The sequence below is a fragment of the Vicugna pacos genome, unplaced genomic scaffold (genome assembly GCF_048564905.1).
Source record: "Vicugna pacos unplaced genomic scaffold, VicPac4 scaffold_102, whole genome shotgun sequence".
Lineage (NCBI taxonomy): Eukaryota > Metazoa > Chordata > Mammalia > Artiodactyla > Camelidae > Vicugna > Vicugna pacos.
This window is the reverse complement of record NW_027328782.1, coordinates 730,763-749,933: the sequence shown is the minus strand read 5'-3', so window position 1 is coordinate 749,933 and position 19,171 is coordinate 730,763. Positions and strand designations below refer to the sequence as shown.

Here is a 19,171-nt window from a genome sequence, read left to right as displayed (position 1 = left end):
AGTTCCACCAAATTATCCAGTATTGGGTGCAGCCAAAATTTAGGTGGGCTAAAGAGGTTATAGAAACCTGGAAGTCCCAATCATAGTGGAAATTCTAACATTTACTGTGTTTTTTTCCCAGTTCAAGCATCAGCTCAGTGGGTGCTCTGTACCAGGGACTACACGAGGCCTGGAGTTCTCCCAAATACAGATCTCTGTTACCACGTGTGAAAACCACATACAGGCCCACCAGAAGTAAAACGCCCACAGATAAGATGGAATTACTGAAACTGAAAGCCGCCAAGCAGCATATATTAACTAGGAAAAACGATGCTGATAGAAATGGACTCATGGACATAGAAACAAACTGTGTTTAGCAGGCAGGAAAGGGGGGATTAACAGATACACATTAATAAATATAAAATAAATGACAAGGACCTGCTATATAGCACAGGGAACTATATTCAAGTTCTTGTAATGAGTTGTACTAAAAACAATCTAAAACTTATGTATATACATATGCATCTGTTTATAACTGAATCTCTCCTGTACACCTGAAACTAACATTGTAAGTTAACTACACTTCAATAAAAAATAATTAGAAAAATAAAAGCAAGTCATTAAAAAAATAAAAGAACACTGTAATCCCCTTAGCTGTAGGTGGTGGAGAATTCTGGTGGCAAACACCAAGTCCACTGGATCACTCCAGCACTGACTGTCACCCTTTCTGACCATCAGAGTGTCACTTGGCTTCACTGAGGTTACTTTTCTCTTCTGTGAAAAGCTACAGTTGCAACTAAGAATGTATAGAATCTCATCATTCACAAGCCCAACAATTTGTGAGGACTTCCCATGGGCCAGGCTCTGGACAGATGAAAATTTAGGGTCTCAGATATATTCATCGGTAGAAGAAGTTTATGCCATAAAGACATTAATTATTCCTGTTTTTATAGACAGATTCAATGTAATTCTTATTAGAATTCCTACCAGATTTTTCATGGAATGTAACGAGTTAATTTATGGTCAGGAACAGCCAAGAAACTTCTTTAGAAACACCACTGGGGAAGGGTGGATAGGTCATTGATTTCCGCTGTTCTTTCTGAAGTGATAAAAAACGTTCTGGAATAATAATGGTTGCAGCACTGTGAATATGCTAAAAGCTGCTGAATTGTACCATTTAAATGGATGGACTTCATGGTGTGTGAACAAAATCACAATAAAGCTGTTATATGAAAAAAAATATTTCTTGACAATTATTTTCCCCTCTATACAACTAGTCTGCTGCACAATTTAAGAAAAACAAAAAGCCAAAACAAACCAAACTGTGCCAGGAGCTCTTTAGGACTGCAATGTCCCTGGGACTCAAACGCCTCTGGTGGTGCTGTTCCTGTTAACACACACTAGCTGGGCTGGACTAGTTAGGGACTGTAACTATCTTTCTAAAATCTATGGTCACACGTTTCACCCTTGGAGAGGGAAGCCTGGAGGATGTCACAGCCTCATGCCTTCAGCTCATTTTTAGCTGAGCCAAGCCCTGCTTTCACCACTATAATCCCTCGCACTATAAAAACACGTGACATCATCAAGCACCGCCATCATAACACCTGAAATTGTTCAAGGAAATTACCTGGGGCAGAAACACTGAGGGAGGAGACGGAAGCTCCCTTAGCACTGACGCTCCCTTTTGCCAACTCCACCAGGAGAGGCTGGTATTTACAACCTGAGGCTCTCAGCCCAGGGAGCAGCGCCCACGCCACTGACCTGGTCCGCAGGGAGCGGGAAAGGGAGAGGAGGGCAGCCCCGGGGTCGTGGGGCAGGGAGAGCTGGGTGGGGGACGCGTGCGGCAGCACGGCTCGGAGGCCAGCCCCAGCCGCCCGCCCCCGTCCGGGTCCGCAGACCCCGCCCGCGCGGGACACAGCCCGCACAGGTGTGGGGACGGGTCGGCGGCCGAGGAGAGGAAGCCCGGGAGGAGAGTTCTCGCAGGCGGAAGAGGGGAAGGGGACGCCAGCCGCGGACTGAGGGGAGCCCGGCTGGGGCGAGAGGCGGCAGGTGCACACCTGGCCCTGGACAGGTGTGACCGAGGCGCTGGGGCAGAGGGGCCTGGCCCGAGCAATTCAGCTGAACACACGTTGATTCGCGCCCTCGCGGGCTCTGACACGCGGACCACCCTCCCCCAGCCGACTGAACATTTCCCGGGAGCCCCTACCTTGCACTTCCACAGCCGGAGGTCCCGGCCCCGGGCAGAAGCCAAAGGCCTAACGGGCCACAGAACTGAGGAGCCTTTGGTGCCGATCCCCGGCTCTGAGCTGGAGCTTCCAACCCGCGGTCCAGCTGGCACCGACTACGCATGCACAGTCGTGCCAGCGACCCTCTGGTTTCTGCGAGAGAAGCTGGGGAAGTGAGGGAGGGAGAAAATGGGAGGGGGAAGGGAGGAGGGGAAAAGTGGAGGGAGATAGATGGGCAGGAGGTGCAGAGAGAACGGAGGGATCTGGAGAGGGGAGGGGAGTAGCAGAGATGGAGAGAATAAGCTTTACCTCCGGCGGCACCCCAAAACAGGCAGCAGTCCTGCCTCTGCACCCTTCTCTAACACTTCAAGGCCCGCAGCTCAAATTTTATCTCCCTGGTCCAGCCCTTCAGTCGAGGCCTCTGCAGAACCCCTATGGGATCACGTCCGTTGCCCCCACTCGGAAAAGTGTTTCCTGTTGCTCTGGGAACCAAGCACCCGAGGGTGTTGTCGCTCAGAACTACCTTGGGAAGAGTACATATTCCCCTTTTACACGCTGGGAAACAGGCAGGCAAGATCTCTGCTTTAGCTCCACTATCCCAGGTTTTGAGCTGGTGGGGAGCGGGAGGTATAAAGTCAGAGCCCCAGAGGGAGCATACTGCCTGAGTGTTGGTGCATAGTCCCCATCCCGCCTGATTAAACCACACCCCACCCTAGGGGAACCATCAAGGGCTCACAGTAGGTCCCTGGGTGTGGGAGAGCTGTCCTCATTTCCAGTGCCCAGCTTGCTGGGTAGATAGGAGTGTTACTGAGTCCAAATTCATTCTCCTCAGTGCAGGACAGGCCAGTAAGTTGGGAGACCAGGTGTTGGGGCATGGAACACCAAGTTTCTCTAGACCTTGATGGCAAAGTAATGTCCTGGAAAACCATCTCCCCAAGTCAGAATTCAGGCTCCTTTCCTACGTGCTTGGTTGTAGCAAATTCTTGGTGTAGGAATTCTTTTTTGTTAAAATCCTTTGTTCTTGCAGCTATCCGCCTGAGTCAAATCTCTGTAAACCTCCAGCAAAACAAACGTTATTTTCTATTCTGCAACTTGTTATCTTTTTATGAATGAAAAAGTGTTAAATATACTTGAAGGTCAGAGCCTTCAGAATAGGCTCTCCTGTATATTTCAGGCTCTAGGCAACATTGTTTCACAAGCAAGATGAAGCCTAGGAGACAGAGTACAGGGTTAAAGTCAAAGGAAAAGTTCTAGTATGGAGTCAGATTTGTTCTTTTCTATTACCCGGGCAGAAGGCACTTGAGGATTTAAACCCCTATAAGTTAAAAATAAGTAAACGTTTAAAGGAATTTGCATACATAGGTGGGAATATGCAAAGCATATCTGGAAAAGCACAAAAAGGATAGTAAACAGTGGCATCTCCAGGGAGGGCTGAAAGAACAGAGGATGAGGGAAAACTTCTTTCACTTGTTTGACTTTAAACCTGTGCCCTTTTTCCTAGGTTTAGTCTTGTTCGTTCTGCACCTTTTGTAAAACAATGTTGCCTAAAGCCTGAAATATACAGGAGACCCTGTCCTCAAGGCTCTGACTTTAAAGGAAATTAACACTTTTCCATTCGTATAAAGATAACAAGTTACAAAATAGAAATAACATTTGTTTGTTGGAGGTTTACACGGATCTGACCCAGGTGAAGAGCTGCAAGAACAAAAGATTCTAACAACAAAGAATTCATAAACGAAGTTTGCAACAACCAAGCATTCCTGCTTCCCCTTTTTAATATAAAAAGATCCTGAATTCTGACTTTGGGAGATGGTTTTCCAGGACATTTGACTTCCATCTTCTCATCTGGCTTTCCAAATTATAGTTGCTATTTCTTGCCGCAAAACCTGCTCTCCCGATTTACTGGCCTGTAATGCACAAGCAGAACAAGTATGGACTTGGAAAGACAAACATACATTGAAAGTACCCATTTGGTATTTTAAATGACCTGCTTCCACTCGTCTTCCTGACGTTTTCTTCTCTTGACAACTCCTGCTATGTGTATGAAAACCCTGCCATGTGGACACATTTACATCTCTAGCCACTACCCTTCCAGGTAAGAACTGATGCCAAGAAGTCAATGGAAGTTGCTAGAATGTATTACCTGGCCAGAAAAGAGCAGAAGTGGGTTCTGGCTGATGTTCAGGAGCAGGCTGGGACACCTGACAAGATGTCATATGTACGGATAGACAGCTGAGCACCAAAGGAGAAGCTTCTAAGCCTCCATAAGGGACTTGTTGGATAGGAAGGAAAAGTCCCAGCCTATAGCTCTGATCCCACCACAAGCTTCCTGGGCGAGGCTGCACAAGCTACTTAAATTCTCTAGGCCCGTGCTGCCCACCATGGGAGCCACCAGCCACATTCAGGATTATGAAGTTATTCTGTAGCCAGACAGAATTATAAATACACATTTTATTGCAAAAGTTCAGCAAGTATAATATTTAAAAACATTATTGGTTATCTTGCCCTAACGAGTTATTTTTGTATGTCTAGCTTTCTGTGGTTTGCAAAGCCTGCGACTAATGTTTCCCTTACAGTGAGGTATTTTGAAATTATAAGTTACTGGACACAGTACCCTCATATCACACTTGAAAAAAATTGATCCACATAAGCAATGTGATCTGACTTAGTAGTTATGAGCAGGGGCTCTGGGGTCAGCCTGCCTGAGTATAAATTCTCACTCTGCCTCCAGGGGGTTCTGTGTGAATCTTGGAAAATTATTGTTGTTGTTGTTGTTGTTGTTGTTGTTTGTGCCTCTTTTTCCTTCCCTTTTAAATAGCGAGAAATATGTAGACTCTATCTCGTACCGCGTTGCCAGGATTAAATGGGTAAACGTCTGTGCTGCCCACTTCCCTGGGTTTCAGCATTCTCCAGGCAATCAGTGCCAAACTCAGAGGCATTCTCCCCTGTCTTCGTCAGTCTGGGATGCTGTAACAAATTACCGTGGGTCGGGTGGCTTAAACAACCAGCATGTTCCTTAAGTTTTGGAGGCTGAGGTCAATGTATCTGGGAGAGAATAGCCTTCATGGCTCGAAGATGGCTGTCTTCCCTCTATCTTCATGGGCCAGAGAGCAGAGAGAAGCAAGCAATCTGGGACCCTTTATAACGGCACTAATCCCATTCATGAGGGCTCTACTCTCATGATTTCACTTTATCCTAGTAATCACCTCCCAAAGGCCCCGCCTCCCATACCATCACCCTGGGAGATGGGGTTTTGACATATGGATTTTGAGGGGATGCATTCAGCCCACACATCGGCTAACTCTCCCCAACATGCAGTCATCAAACCTGTAGCTAATATCAAAGTAATGTTTATATCCCTCTGCACATTTCCATTCCTGCATCCACTAACACTGAAGCCCTGTTATTTTATTCCTTATTTTTCTGGTAGAGATTTAATTGATTCCTCTAATCCAATGCTCTCCTCACTCCAAACAGTCATCTTAACAGCCCTGCCAGGTAGGTCTTCCTTAAGACACCTTCCCACTGCACCTGGTTGTTTTTCAGTATAAATGTCAGAATCCTCTCCACACCCCAGCCTAGACCTTTAATCCCTTGCACTACCGCCCACTATGTTATTTTTCTATTACCACTGTAACAAATTTCCATAAGCTTAACAACTTAAACCAGCACAGATTTATCGCCTTATGGCTGTGGAGGTCAGAGATCCAACACAGTTCTCATTGAGCTAAATTCAACTTAACAGCAGGGTTCCTTCCTTCTAGAGGATCTAGAAGAGAATGTTTCCTTGTTTTTGGTTTTTTTTTCTAGCTTCCAGAGGTTACCCAACTTCCTTAGCTTGTGCCCCACGACTTCCTCCATTTTCATGGCCAGCAGCCTTTCTGAACACTGCTCCATGGCTACACCTCCCTCTGAGTTTAAATTCAGCTGGGCTATGTCCTCCATTTTAAGGACCCCTGTGATTACATTGGGCCCACCTGGACAATCCAGGCTACTCACCCTATTGTCTCATCTCAGGATCCCCTTCTCCCCTCCCATTCAGGCATTATGTATGTGGCTGTGACATTCACCTTGTGTGACATTTCCTCTCATGAGCAATTTAAGGTTCAAGGCACTTATGAATGACTTTTTGTTTTTCTTTCTTAGTATTTCTACATTCAGTATGTGTGGTGAGATTATATGAATCCTTTTTATTTGTGGCCCTCCACTAATCTTTAATAATGTATCACGGGTTTAAAAGGCTAATAGACAATTTAGAAGACAGAAATCCTCTAAGATTTTTCTCCTAATATAATCTGTCATCCCTTTTACCATGTACAGAAACATGTCACAGTTGGCTAACCTGTGGCGGGGGAGGGACATGATTCTGCCAACACACTCCCCTCATTCTCACCAATTTGATGATCGGCTAACCAAGGAACTATGCTCCCCACTTCGCTCACTCCCTCCTTTCCACTGACTATTCTGTTCCCACTGCTACCTTCATTCACCACATTAGGATTTCATGACCAAATTCTTCTCTAAATAAAGTGGATTTCTTGCATCTAATGTCTGATAACTGTTCTTATTGTATATTCACACACTGACCTACAAATAACTCCACCGATCTCTTTATTTTCCTAGAATCGTCCAGAGGAATCAGTTCCATGATGATGATGATGATGATACTGACAGTGATGACAAGGGCCTCTCAAGGATTCTGATAAAGAGGGAATCAATAAAGAGAGGGAATCATTAAAAAAATTGCCCCAGAAACAGGCTTAAAAGTAAATAACTGCTAAAGTGTTTAATGAAATTGACTAATATTTAACTATTTTTAAAACTTTGTAACACTGAATTTAAAATTTTAATGGGAATTTTCATTCACCCCTAACCAAGATTCAACTCCAGGACCAAAATCTAAGGAATTCTATCTTCTAACAAATTGTCCACTAGCCTTTTAAACACGTGATCCTTTAAAAGGGGTAATTGCTGGGCTGAAAATAAGCAGGATTCATATAATCTCACCAGACACAGTGAATGTGGAAAGACCAAGGAAGAAAAACAAAAAGCCATTCATAATGTCTTGAAACTTACGTTGCACAGAGGAGAAAATTTTAGCCAAGTTGTGTGTCACATCAACATGACGCCTGAGTGGAATGGGGAAGCTGATCTGTCTCATCAGACATTTATGCTGATTTGTTAGATGCCAACACAGTTTCCTCATTGGATTTGCTTCTAATAATTATGGAAGAGTTTAGGCTCTACCAAAAGCAGACTAAACATTTTTCCCTGCCGCCAAATCTCTGGACTGAATGTCCCCACAAGAAGGACATGATTATGTTTCATAGGGAAGTCTTCTTGAGAAGCAACAGGCTTTTCAAGGGCAGAACTGCATGTCCCCCCATGGAGGGCTGGAGGAGGGCTAGATGGGACACTAGAAAAACAGCAGGAGTGAGTTCAGATACTGCTGCTCAGGTCGCCAAAGTCAGCAGTGCTATCTCTAAGGATATGTCATTCTCCCAAAATTTCCATGAGTGAAGGAGCCTGTGAACACTAAGGAGGTTTTTAAGACACAGCAGCACATAATTTACATCACAACTCAATTACAGTATGTTTTGATATTTGGAAAATAATTAGCCATTGCTCTTTGAAACTGCAGCAGTAACAATAGAAATAAAAAAGACTGAGCCGTCTTGGAGACAACAATCAATAAACAATTCTAAATCTGCAGAATTCCTTGACAATATTCAAGCAATGAGCTAGATGTGTGCTGCAGATACCTCTTACTGCAGGGCTCACTGCTGCAAAGAATAGAACTAGTTTTCTCAGCAGATATAGGGAACCAAGTCAAGATTCCTAATTTTGAGAGATTTACCATATGGCTGGAAAGATCAGACAAGTACATACAGCCAAATATGAATAAATGTAATCAAATAATATGAAATGTGAATGGAGCCAGAAAAAAGACAAATTCCTTTCACCTGGGAACTAGAGAGACTTCTGAAAATGCGGCTTTGGAGATGGCCAAAGACATGGGTGGAATTTTGGTAGAACAGGATGTAAGGAAATTAGAAACTGATTGTAAAATTCATATAAAAATGCAAAGGATCCCAAATATCCAAAACAACTTTGAACAAGAAAAACAAAGTTGGAAGACTTACACTATCTAATTTTCAGACTTTTTTTTATAAAGCTACAGTAATCAGAATGTATGCTGTTGGTGTAAAACAGGAAAATAGAATAATGGAACAGAATAGAAAGTTCAGAACTAAACAAACACTTATATAGACAATTGATTCTCAAAAAGGATGCAGTGGAGAAAAGGATCTTTTCAACAAGTAGTGCTGGAATTGTTAGACAGTGATACGCAAAAAAAAAAAATGAACTTTGATCCACACCTCACAAAATATACAAAAATTAACTCAAAGTGGATCATAGATTTTAATAAGAAATCTAAAACTATAAAACAGCTAGTAGAAAAAGCATAGGCTTAAGCTTTATGGCCTTGGGTTTGGCAAATATTTCTTTGCTATGACACCAAAATTATCATCTATTTTAAAAAGTAACTGATAGAGTGAACTTTACAGAAATGAAGACTCTTCAAAGCTCTTCTAAACACTGCTAAGCAAATGAAAAGACAAGCTATAGACAGAACCTATTTGCAGATCATATGTCTGTAAAGGTCTCTCTTTGTGTCTGATCCAGAATAAAAACATTTCAAAACACAATAATAATGCAAACACCTGAATGAATGAATGAGGCCAGAAAACACACTTCAATAAAGATATCTAGATGGATAATAAGCATATGAAAAGATGCTGATTAAAGATGCCATTAGTCATTATAGAAATGCTTTTAAAAATCACAGTGAGATACTAGTTCACATATATACTAGAATGTATACGATTAGAAAGATCGACCTTACAAAGTGCTGGCAAGGAAGTAGAGCAACCAGAACTGATACATACCACGAGGAATTTACAATAGCACAACCATTTTGGAAAACTGTTTAACAGTTTCTTTAAAAAAGGTAAACACCTATCTACCATATAACCCAGATATTTCTCATCTGATGCTTTAGAAAATAAAAGTGTATGTCCATAAAAAGACTTGTAACCAAATATTCACTGCAATATTATTTATAATAGCTCAAGTTGGAAATAACCCACGCATCCATCAAGAAGTAAATGGAGAAACAAAGGATGGTCTAACCAAACACTGTTCGCAATAAACTATTCAGGAAAAACTCAGCATTAAGCAATACTCTGCTATGAGAAAAATAAGCTATTAATACAGCAACACAGATGACTCTCAAAATAATTACACTGAATGAAAGAAGTTAGACAACATAGAGTAGATACTGCATGAATCCATTCATACAACGATCTTGAGAATGCAAACCAGTATGTTGTGATAGAAAGCAGATCAATGGTTTCCAGGGGAATAGACGGGGAGGGAGGGAGGGACAACAAAATGCAGGAGAAGAGTTTTGTGGGTGATGGGTATGTTCACTGTCTTGAATGTGGTCATTGTTCCTTGGGGATATACTTATGTCAAAACGCATTAAGTTGTACACTTTAAATCTGTGAAAATTATTTTGCCAAGTATACCTCAAAGCTGTGTTAAGAAAAAAGGCACTTTTGTCGACGCAACTCAGGGCCTTATTGGAGTGAGATGATCAGTCTCTCACCCTGTCTGCCTAACGGGAAGGTAGAAAACCTCTTAAGGAAGATAAGATATGGATTTTTCATTTGCAGTGTCTGCCATGTAATAAAGAATTTCTAGACATGCAACATGTCAAGACTATATGATGGATAAAATGAGAATAAGAAATATTAGACAAAGGATGCAAACCCCCAGGTGATGTAGGCATCAGAGTTACCAATAAAGGCTATAAAACACTTTTAATATAATCAAGAAAATAAGGAAATGATGGGAGAACAGATAACAGGGTCAAGACTTTCACCAGAGAAATATATTGGAATGTATTTTTAAGAAAAATCAAACAGATACTCTAGAACTGAAGCTTTCAGCTCTGGAAACAGGTAAACAGAGCTAATTAGGATCCCTTTTAAGTAAAACTTTCAGTAATGCCGGATAAAATACAACAACAAAAGTAACACAGAGATAACTATGGAGAGAGAAGTTCCCAGGTGACAATAAAAAGAGGACACAACGCAAAAATGGTAATCTTGTGAGCTGATGCCACAGCACCCTGGAGGGAAGGGGTTTTCATCTGCACATAAATAGGGATACAATGTCCATTAAGAAAAAGGGTCCATACCAGATGTAGAAGTCTTCCTTTATAGAAACCTCTGCATAAGACGTATTGGACGACTTGACTCTTCACTGAAAGGAAGACTCAAAGTTCTCCACCTGTGCACGCAGGAAAGGGGTGAAACAGCCGGTTCTCTAGGGAAAAACAAAATCTCCCTTAAAAAAATATAATCTCCACGCCCCTGCTTTATTCGAATGTGGAATCCATATTGATACTCCACTTAAGATTCCGGAATTCCCAAACTGAAAAATATAATTCAACGTTGATCATATCACCTGGAGCCTTAGGATAAGCAACACAAAATTGTTCTCTAGGGAAACTTTATAAACCAGGATGTAAGGGACAATCATAGGAAAAATATTGTACTCACTATAGAGAAACTCCCACAACTCTACACACACACAGACACACAACTATAAACAGAAGAAAATAAATGCCACAGGGAAGAAAGAGCTCACCGTAAAACACAGGATGATTAATATTCCAGAGCCTAAAATTATGAAACAATCTAAGAGAGAGCATAAAATAAGTATGACTGAATCATTAAAAGATAAAATGAATCTTATGTAACATAATGAACAATCAGGACATCATGTAAAAGAAAGCAGATCAATTTTTTTATAGAGCTAAACAGAACTTATGGAAACAAAATACAGATATCATTTGGTATATAAAATTCAATGTATGGGTTAAGTAACATTTTAATCTTCAATATCTAGGGTGTTCATTAAAATTCAACAGTAATCTCTAAAGTAATTGTTTAAAAAGAGAATAAAAATAAAGAAGTCAAAATGAAGAATGCAAAATACGCTGGTCACTATTCTAAGTTCTCCATCCATTTTATCACTTAATGCTCACAGTCTTTGAGGTGGATAGTACCACTTTTTGTATATGAAGAAAGTGAGTCTCAAAGGGATTACGTATCCTGGTTACATGGTTAGCAAGGGAGGGAACCAAGCCCAGATAGGCTGCCTCTACACGCCATGCTCTTAACCATGACCGCAAGGGATATAACCGGCAGGAGAAAAGCAGCGCAAAGCAAATAGAAATCACAAAACAAGAGGCCAGAAATACAACATCATCACTAATCACACTGTATTTAGATGAAATAATGAGTTAAAAGATTTACAGATTTCATTTGTTTACCTGAGACAAAGCAGAATTAAAACTTAAAACTGGTTGAAAGCTTAGAAGAATACCAGAAAGAAGTCAAAAGTTAGAGCCAGAAAAAGAGACACCTGAGAAATACTAATCAATGGAAAGGGAATCACTCAAGACTCCCACAGGTTCATAGGTACCTGAAACCCCCCTTGGCCTGACACTTACCAGCTCTGTGCCTGAGCAAAACACTCAATCCCCCGGAATCTTCGTTCACTCACCTGTGAATGTAAGGAACGATCCCTCCTTCCATCCGGCCAATTTGTATTGACTGCTGTGCCACGGGTACTGGTCAAGCCACCTGTGGTCCGTCAGTGAACAAATAAGGATACTTGTCCCTGTAGGACTGAGGAAGAGCAGAACATAAACTACAGTCGTGACAGTCATGTGAAAAATATGGTATTCTAGAAGGTGATAGAAATAATATGATCAGGGAGAGGGGGTTTCTGGGGCAGAGACAAGGGGAAGGCAGTCTCCAGTTTAAAATGAGATGGCCAGAGCAGGCCTCACTGAGGACCTTGAGAAGGGGGCGCTAGTTGCTGAGCTTCCTCTAACACAGCACCGCACACTGGGTGATGGGAACTACAGAGGCTCACTGTCTCACAGCCCTGGGGGCGGGGAGTCTGCAGGCAGGGTGTCAGCAGGGCTGGTTCCTCCTGAGGGCTGGGAGGGAGAGGCTGGTCCAGGCCTCTCTCCTTGGCTTGGAGACGACCGTCTTCTCTCCACATTTCATCACGTCATCTCCCATGTACACGTATCTCTGTGTCCACATTGCCCCTTTTTATCAGGACACAAGTCATACTGGATTAAGGCCCACCCTAATGACCTCTTCTTAACCAATGACCTCTGCAACAACCCTATTACCAAATGGGGTCATGTTCTGTAGTCCTGGCGGTTAGGACTTCAGCATATGAGTTTGACAGAGACCGGCCAGGGCAACAGGCCTGTGGGTGCAAGTCTGATGTCCCCAAGGGCCAGCAGGGAGGCCCGTGTTGCTGGAGCAGAGTGAGCCAGGGAGAAAACCGGAGATGAGCTCAGCTTGGGGAGGGGGAGGAAACCTGTAAGGTCACCATAAGGACTCTCGCTTCTTCACTGTGTGAAATGAGAAGCCATTGCAGGATTTTGAGCAGAGAAGATCACACCCAGGGTCTCACTCATGCCTGACTTAGGCGATGAGGATGAAAATATTTAGGCTTTTGAGCTGATAATACTTAGACTACATGTTGGACTTTGAGTTGATGGTGTAGTAAATGAGACTCTGGAGGGTGTTGGGATGAGGTGGATGCATTTTGCATGTGGGATGGACAAGAACCAGTGGAGCCAAAGGGAAGAACTTTGTAGAATAATGGCCCCCAATATGTCCATGGTCTGATCCCTAGAACCTGGGAATATGTCACTGTGCATGGCAAAAGGGACTCTGCAGGTGTGACTGTCAAGGACCTTGGGATGGCAGATCACTGTGGGAAAGCAAACGTCATCACGGAGGTCCTTAGAGGAGAGAGGCAGATTGGTCAGAGACAGAGATGTGAAGTGGCAGCAGAAGTCACAGTGACACAGGGCCCTGGGCCAAGGAGTATGAGCACCTATGCAAGCTGGGAAAGGTAGGAAGATGAATCCCTCCCAAGAGCCTCGGTGTGGAACGTAGCCTTGGCCACACATTGGTTTTAGTCCACTGACATTGACTTTGCACTTCTGCACCCTAGAACAGTGAGAAGATGAATGTGTATTGCTTTAAACCACTGAGTCTGTGGTCCTTTGTTACAACAGCAATAGGAAAGGAACTCAGGAACCAACATGAACATGAACCACTGGCTGCCTGCTGTGCTGGCAGGAAGTCCTTAGTCTCTGATCCTGGGGGAGTCTCCTGTCTTCTGGCAGCATCCACAAACTACCTCATGCTAACTTGACAGCTTGCAGGTGGTCAAATCATAACCCTGCACAGTTCTTGATATTTAGTTAATAAAAAAGATGGTGTCATCATGGGTATTTTTCCATTTTTAAATACACTTCAGTCTTCTAATTGAGAGACCATGTAAATAGTTTTTAATCTTAATAATAAATAACTGTGGTTTTATTTGGTTACTTAAATTATGAATAATAATATTCACATTAGTAAAAGTTATTAAAATCAACATTCTTCAATGAAAATATCAAGTTTCTTTTTGCATGAACATGTATTAACTACAAGAAATGTTCCATGCTTTGTTCTACGAATTAGTGTTAGGGTCTTAAAGAATAATACTTTCCTCAAAAGATATTATAGCGAGGGGATTCCTTTTGGTGGAACAGTTCCTACATAAAATCTGGTGCATGGCTCAGGCCACAGGGAAACTAGAAATGATAGAAATCAGGAGGCATTATAAACACAGAACAATTTTTAAAGGAATTAAAAAACTGGATGTGTGAAAACAAAGAATCAGAGAATATTCTGGTGAAATAAAAGTATTTTTCAGCTTAAGCAAGACACTGGGTGAATAAATCTAAAATGAAAAAACCACCCAGAGATTAGCAGCGAGTCATGCATGCAGTGTGACTGATCAAAACCAAGTTGTTTCCAAACCAGTGTTCAGGCTTGCTGCCTTCATGAATCAAGTCTGTGTGGCACCAGGCCACCTTGAATACATGTTGATGAGGTATTTATAAGCCCTTCAACATCCCAGCTCCAAGCCCACACACACGAGCCAGACGACCATCACCTACACATCTGCAAAACACACAGCATGGTGAATAGCACTTTTCTTGCTCAGTAGCCGGTGGCAGGGTAGTGTGAGCAGACAGATATACAGGGACACAGGGACACAGAGGCACCTCCCCTCACTCAGCTGAAAAACTTCCGTGCATTCCTGGGGACAGGATTGTCATAAAGTGCACCATGCATTGATCCTCCTCCTAGGAAAGAAACGACAGTGTTGTCCTCAGGTTTGAGCAAGGGTGGCCAGGGGATCTCAGAAGAGCTGTTTCAGCACAACCAATGGAAATGTCGGCCACCGTGACCACGAGAGACAAGTCCCCTTCCATCCCGGTAGGCACTTGGGCTCCTGATAAAACTGGGCTCAGTAAAGGGTTGAGTAGAAGGCACAGACCTGAGGGGTGCCCCAGCAAGAGACAGGAGGTAGGGCCTGGTTTATGCTGCCATCAGGAATTTTCAAAACAGCAGAGCTGAGATGGATCATCTACCCCAGACTCCTAGCCTTAAGGTTAAAAGGGTGGCAGCCCTGACAGGCAAAGCAACATGCTAAAGGCAGAGCGTGGTAGTGACAGCGCCAGATGAAACGCACCGTGCCAACCCCATTCAAGGCCACTGACACTGAGGATGGGGCCAGGTTTCCAAGTAGGAGAATGAAACAGTGTAAATACTTTGTTCCCCCCAAAACCCCAAATTTTTTTTTAAAGGCACAAAAACTCACCTTAACTAGCTCTCTTCTGAGGGGGCTCTCTTCTGTCTCTGTCTTTCTGTCTGTCTCCACTTCCCTCTCTCAGACACAAACACATACAATTTTGTGAAAGGGCAATTCCTGCCATACAAAGACAGACTTCACATCTTCAGAAAGACACTTGACAAAGCACGTTTCTCAATTCAAGTCTTTGTGTGAGGTCTGAGCAAATGGCTTATTTTCTAGAACAATCGGTGGTTCCAAAATCAGGAGATCATCTTCCCCAACGGAAGAGTTCTGGTCTGTATTGATGAAGTTGGGGATGTCACATTTCATGAGCCTGTTCAGCTCCTCCTCTGGCCACCTGCTGCATCTGAAGGCTTCCTGGAGCCGAATATCACTGTCAAGGGCAATGGTTGAGATACCAGCTTTGGCCTTGTCCAAGTGGTCCACTTCATTGATGTAGCAGGGAAAGAGGGACCTAGATTCATCATTGTCCTGCCAGAGAACACCTTGGGCACCAGCGGTCTTCCAAAGTCTGACACAAAGCTGTTAAGTCTGAATCTCTTCTCGGGAGACTCTGCATTGCTATAAAGAACACCAAAATAAAAGATCGCTCACACTCTAGCTCGGTGACCTGAAGAATCATAGTTTTTGCCATCTACTGAGAGTAAATCCCTGCACAGATCACGCTTACAAGCACTGGAAGTGAGAGACATCACTTCTGAACACATACAATTAAACCCAAGGCAAAAGTCTCAAGTGAGGGCCCTAGGACCATCCTGAAAAGACATCGCTCCCTGAGAATCCTCAATATTGGTGCCTCGAACACCAGTGTTTCTCAGTGGGACACTCAGATCATCTTCACCAGAATTAAAGTCCTTTTAAAAATGCAGAATTCTGGGGTACACACCCTCAGAGCCTCCAGAGGTAGGGACCGGTAGTCTGTATTTTCATAGCCACCAAGATCACTAACCATGCTCAAGTTTAGCAGCGCGGTCTACATCGGGTCACCTGAGCATCGACAATGCTGTCTCACAGGGTGGGGGGGCCATGTGTGTCAGGGTGCTTTCCTACCCACGTGTCTCCCCTGATTCTCAGAACTGACAGTGCAGCCCCATTGGGCAAGAAATACCACCATTTCACAATGCATACTCAGGGCGCCCGACTGACAGATACAATCAGTGATAGGAGAGGGGACAAAACTCAGGTTCCTGATCCCTTGTTTCACTTACTGTGGGACAAATGATCAGTTCAAGGGTAATAAATCAGTGAATGAGTGAATAACATGACTCTCGTTAGTCCAATGAGTGCCTGGAAGAGCGAGCCTAGGCACACTGAGAACCATAACAGCCCATCTACTTAATTTCCATCCTCCTCAGATTTATGTAAAGGTTACTTCCACCCAGGCAGTGACTCCTTAAAGGCAAGAATCATGTCTGAACAAACTCTCAAATCCAGAACAGAACAACTAGGCTCTGGAGTCTGTGTTTAGCGAGTGTGGAATCTCAGTGATTCCAGCTCTTACACCTTGCCTTCCATCCCACCCCTCACGATATGGCCCTTATGACCAGTTCTCCCGGGGCTGGGGCCACGGAACCCATTTACAGGACTGGAAGAATCTGATCATATAAACCATCCCCCAGATTATCATCAAGAGTCACCTGCATTTCAGGAATCGGTAATCCCAAAAGCTTTGCAGTTCAGGCAGGTGAGGGACTTTTATATCAGCTGTGTTTTCTACTGTGACTGCCTGGGTAACATCAGACAAGGAATTATCAAAAGCCTGAGCTTTTCCTTTCAGGAATAATCTACTAAACAAATCTCGGTGACCACTCAACAAATGTGATGTAAAGATCAATGATTTACACAAGAGTACAACATTCACTAGGTCGTTGATTTTGAATCCGACAAAAATCATTTGAGAAAGATTGATAGAAGGTAGCTTTAATGCAAATTTACGTATTCTTACCTTTCAGTAAATCATCTTCCCCTACTTATCACTTCACCCAAGTTTAAAAGATGTTTGAGAACAGGGATGGGTGTGCCAGCAATCTGTGACCCAATAACCTAAAATGTCACCTAGGAAAAAGAGGGAAGTAACATATTTTTAAAAAGTATGGTGAGGACAGCAGGGCCATCCCCCAACTCCACACTAAGAAGCTCTGAGTAATAGCTTTCCTGTCTGCCTGGGGCATCAGCTGATGTGAAAACCCACCTAGAAAGCACACTGTCCAGCAGCTCTTCCATAACACAGGCTACACTTTCTCAGGATTAAGAATTGGGCCAAGTAACCCCTTCACTGAAGAATAAAGACAAAAGAGAACAAGAGAGTTCTTCCCCTCCCAAGGGGAGAGCCCAGACCTTGGGCTGCATGCACTGAGCCCACCTCCCAGGAGAAGGATAAACTGGAGAAGGACGTCCTGCGAAACTAGGGAAGCAAAGGTAGAGATGGGAACAAATTGACCAGCTTGCCAGGGACAGCCCCCTCCGTTGCTGCATTGGTGGCTGCCTCAGTCCCCTCAGCACATCCTGCCCACCTCCGGTGGCTAAGCTGTCAGAGAAACTGTGCTTTGCAACCTGGGGCAACAGAGGCTGCCCCCAGGCCAAGCTGCTGGGGAGATGGGAGCTAAACCACTAGCTCCCAAGAGGCAGACCCCATACTCTCACCATCACCCCGCCGCCCCCCAACTTAACGCACCCCCGTGACAATATGACCCTGAGATTTGGGACCTGGGAACGAGAGGCAGCAGAGGCCGCCCCCACATCAGGCCTCCAGAGAGATGGGAGGTTATCCTCCAGCTCGCAATAGGCAGTAACCCTCTCCTCTCCACCCCCTGATCTCACCGCACCCACCTCCCAGGAGCAACCTGACCTGGTGTGGTGTGTCAGGCGAATCTTAGGCAGGAGAGGCCGTCCCCAGGCCAGGTCAGGGGAAAGAAGAAGTGGCCCCATTAGGCAGCTGCGACGGCTGGCTGCCCCTTGCCCTCGACTTCATCGCGCCCGCCTCCCAGGAGAAAGCTGACCTGGAGATGGACATCGGGCTTCTTGGGCAGCAGAGGACGCCCCCAGGATTGGCCGCGGGGAAGAGAAGGGCAAATTGACAAGCTCCGCCCTGCAGGCCCTCTACCCTCGACGTCGCCACCCTCGCACCTTAAAGGCACCGCCCAGGGAGCCCCTCCCCAGCAGGCTGAATGGGACAGGTGTGTCTGCTGATCTGGGTCAGGAGAGGCCACTCCCACACCAGGCCATCGCGCAGATGGGAGCCAATCTACCAACTCCCCAATACATCCCCATCCCCCCGCATCAGCCACCGCTCCTGCCCCCTGACCTCACAGTGGCCTCCTCTAGGGAGCAGGCTGACCTGGAGATGGACGTCCGGCGAACTTGGAGCATCAGGGACCGCCCCCAGGGCAAACCATGAGGAGAAATGGGAGCAAATGGACCGGCTTCGTGGGAAAACGCGCCGTTGCTTCCACCACCCCAAACGTATCACGCCCGCCTCCCGGGGTCAAGCTGACTAGGATACACGTGTCCCGTAACCCAGGGCAACAGAGACCGCCCCCAGGACGATCCGCGGGGAAGATGGGAGTAAATGGGCCCGCTTCACCGCTGCAGGCCTCCGACCCCCGCCACCCTTGCACCCTGACTACCCTGCCTCCCGCCCCCAGCAGGCAAAGTGGGACAGGGTTGTCCCGGGACCTGGGGCAGCAGAAGCCGCCTGCAGGCCACGTGGTGCAGACATGGAGCTAATCCACAAGCTACCCCGGGGCAGCCTCCCTATCCCCGCAGCCACCAACTTACCAGATCCCTGACCGCACCGCACCCATCTCCCAGGAGCAAGCTCACCTGGAGTCGGACCTCAGGCAAATCTCCGGCGGCAGAAGTCGCCCCCAAGCCAGGGAGAGAAGTAATGGAGCAGCTCCCTGGAACACATGCCCTGCCCCTACCGCCTCCGCCGCCGCCTCCCAGGAGCAAGATCATCTGGAGACCCGCGTCCCGCCTCTAGGGCAGTAGAAGCCGCCCCTGGCTCTGCCGCCGGGAAGAGCGAAGCGAATTGACCGGCTCCCCCGCGGCAGCCCCCCTCCCCCCGTGGGCCCCGCACCTTAACGGCCCCGCCCCCACTCCGCACTCAGCAAGCTGAGTGGGACAGGAGTGTCCGGCGACCTGGGGAA

General features: G+C 45.2%; 3 long non-coding RNA genes across 7 annotated transcripts in view; all 3 read right to left on the bottom strand.

The window, feature by feature from the left end:
• LOC140694698 (uncharacterized) overlaps positions 1-19,171 on the bottom strand; it is a 321,210-nt gene that overhangs the window by 297,775 nt on the left and 4,264 nt on the right. The gene's annotated exons all lie outside the window — the stretch shown is intronic.
• On the bottom strand, positions 2,237-11,968 carry LOC140694702 (uncharacterized). 2 transcript variants are annotated; one of them, XR_012070285.1, is made up of 3 exons: positions 11,844-11,968; positions 10,471-10,598; positions 2,237-2,467 (listed from the first exon to the last, which is right to left on the bottom strand). It is a non-coding gene; the product is annotated as an uncharacterized lncRNA (long non-coding RNA). The 2 variants fall into 2 exon arrangements; XR_012070286.1 differs by lacking the exons at positions 2,237-2,467; positions 11,844-11,968 and adding exons at positions 4,997-5,171; positions 6,792-6,903 and having other exon boundaries at positions 10,471-10,600.
• On the bottom strand, positions 15,310-19,031 carry LOC140694689 (uncharacterized). Of its 4 annotated transcripts, none has more exons than XR_012070266.1 (3): positions 18,846-19,031; positions 16,969-17,078; positions 15,310-15,584 (listed from the first exon to the last, which is right to left on the bottom strand). It is a non-coding gene; the product is annotated as an uncharacterized lncRNA (long non-coding RNA). The 4 variants fall into 4 exon arrangements; XR_012070268.1 differs by lacking the exon at positions 18,846-19,031 and adding an exon at positions 18,361-18,441; XR_012070269.1 differs by lacking the exon at positions 18,846-19,031 and adding an exon at positions 17,872-18,034.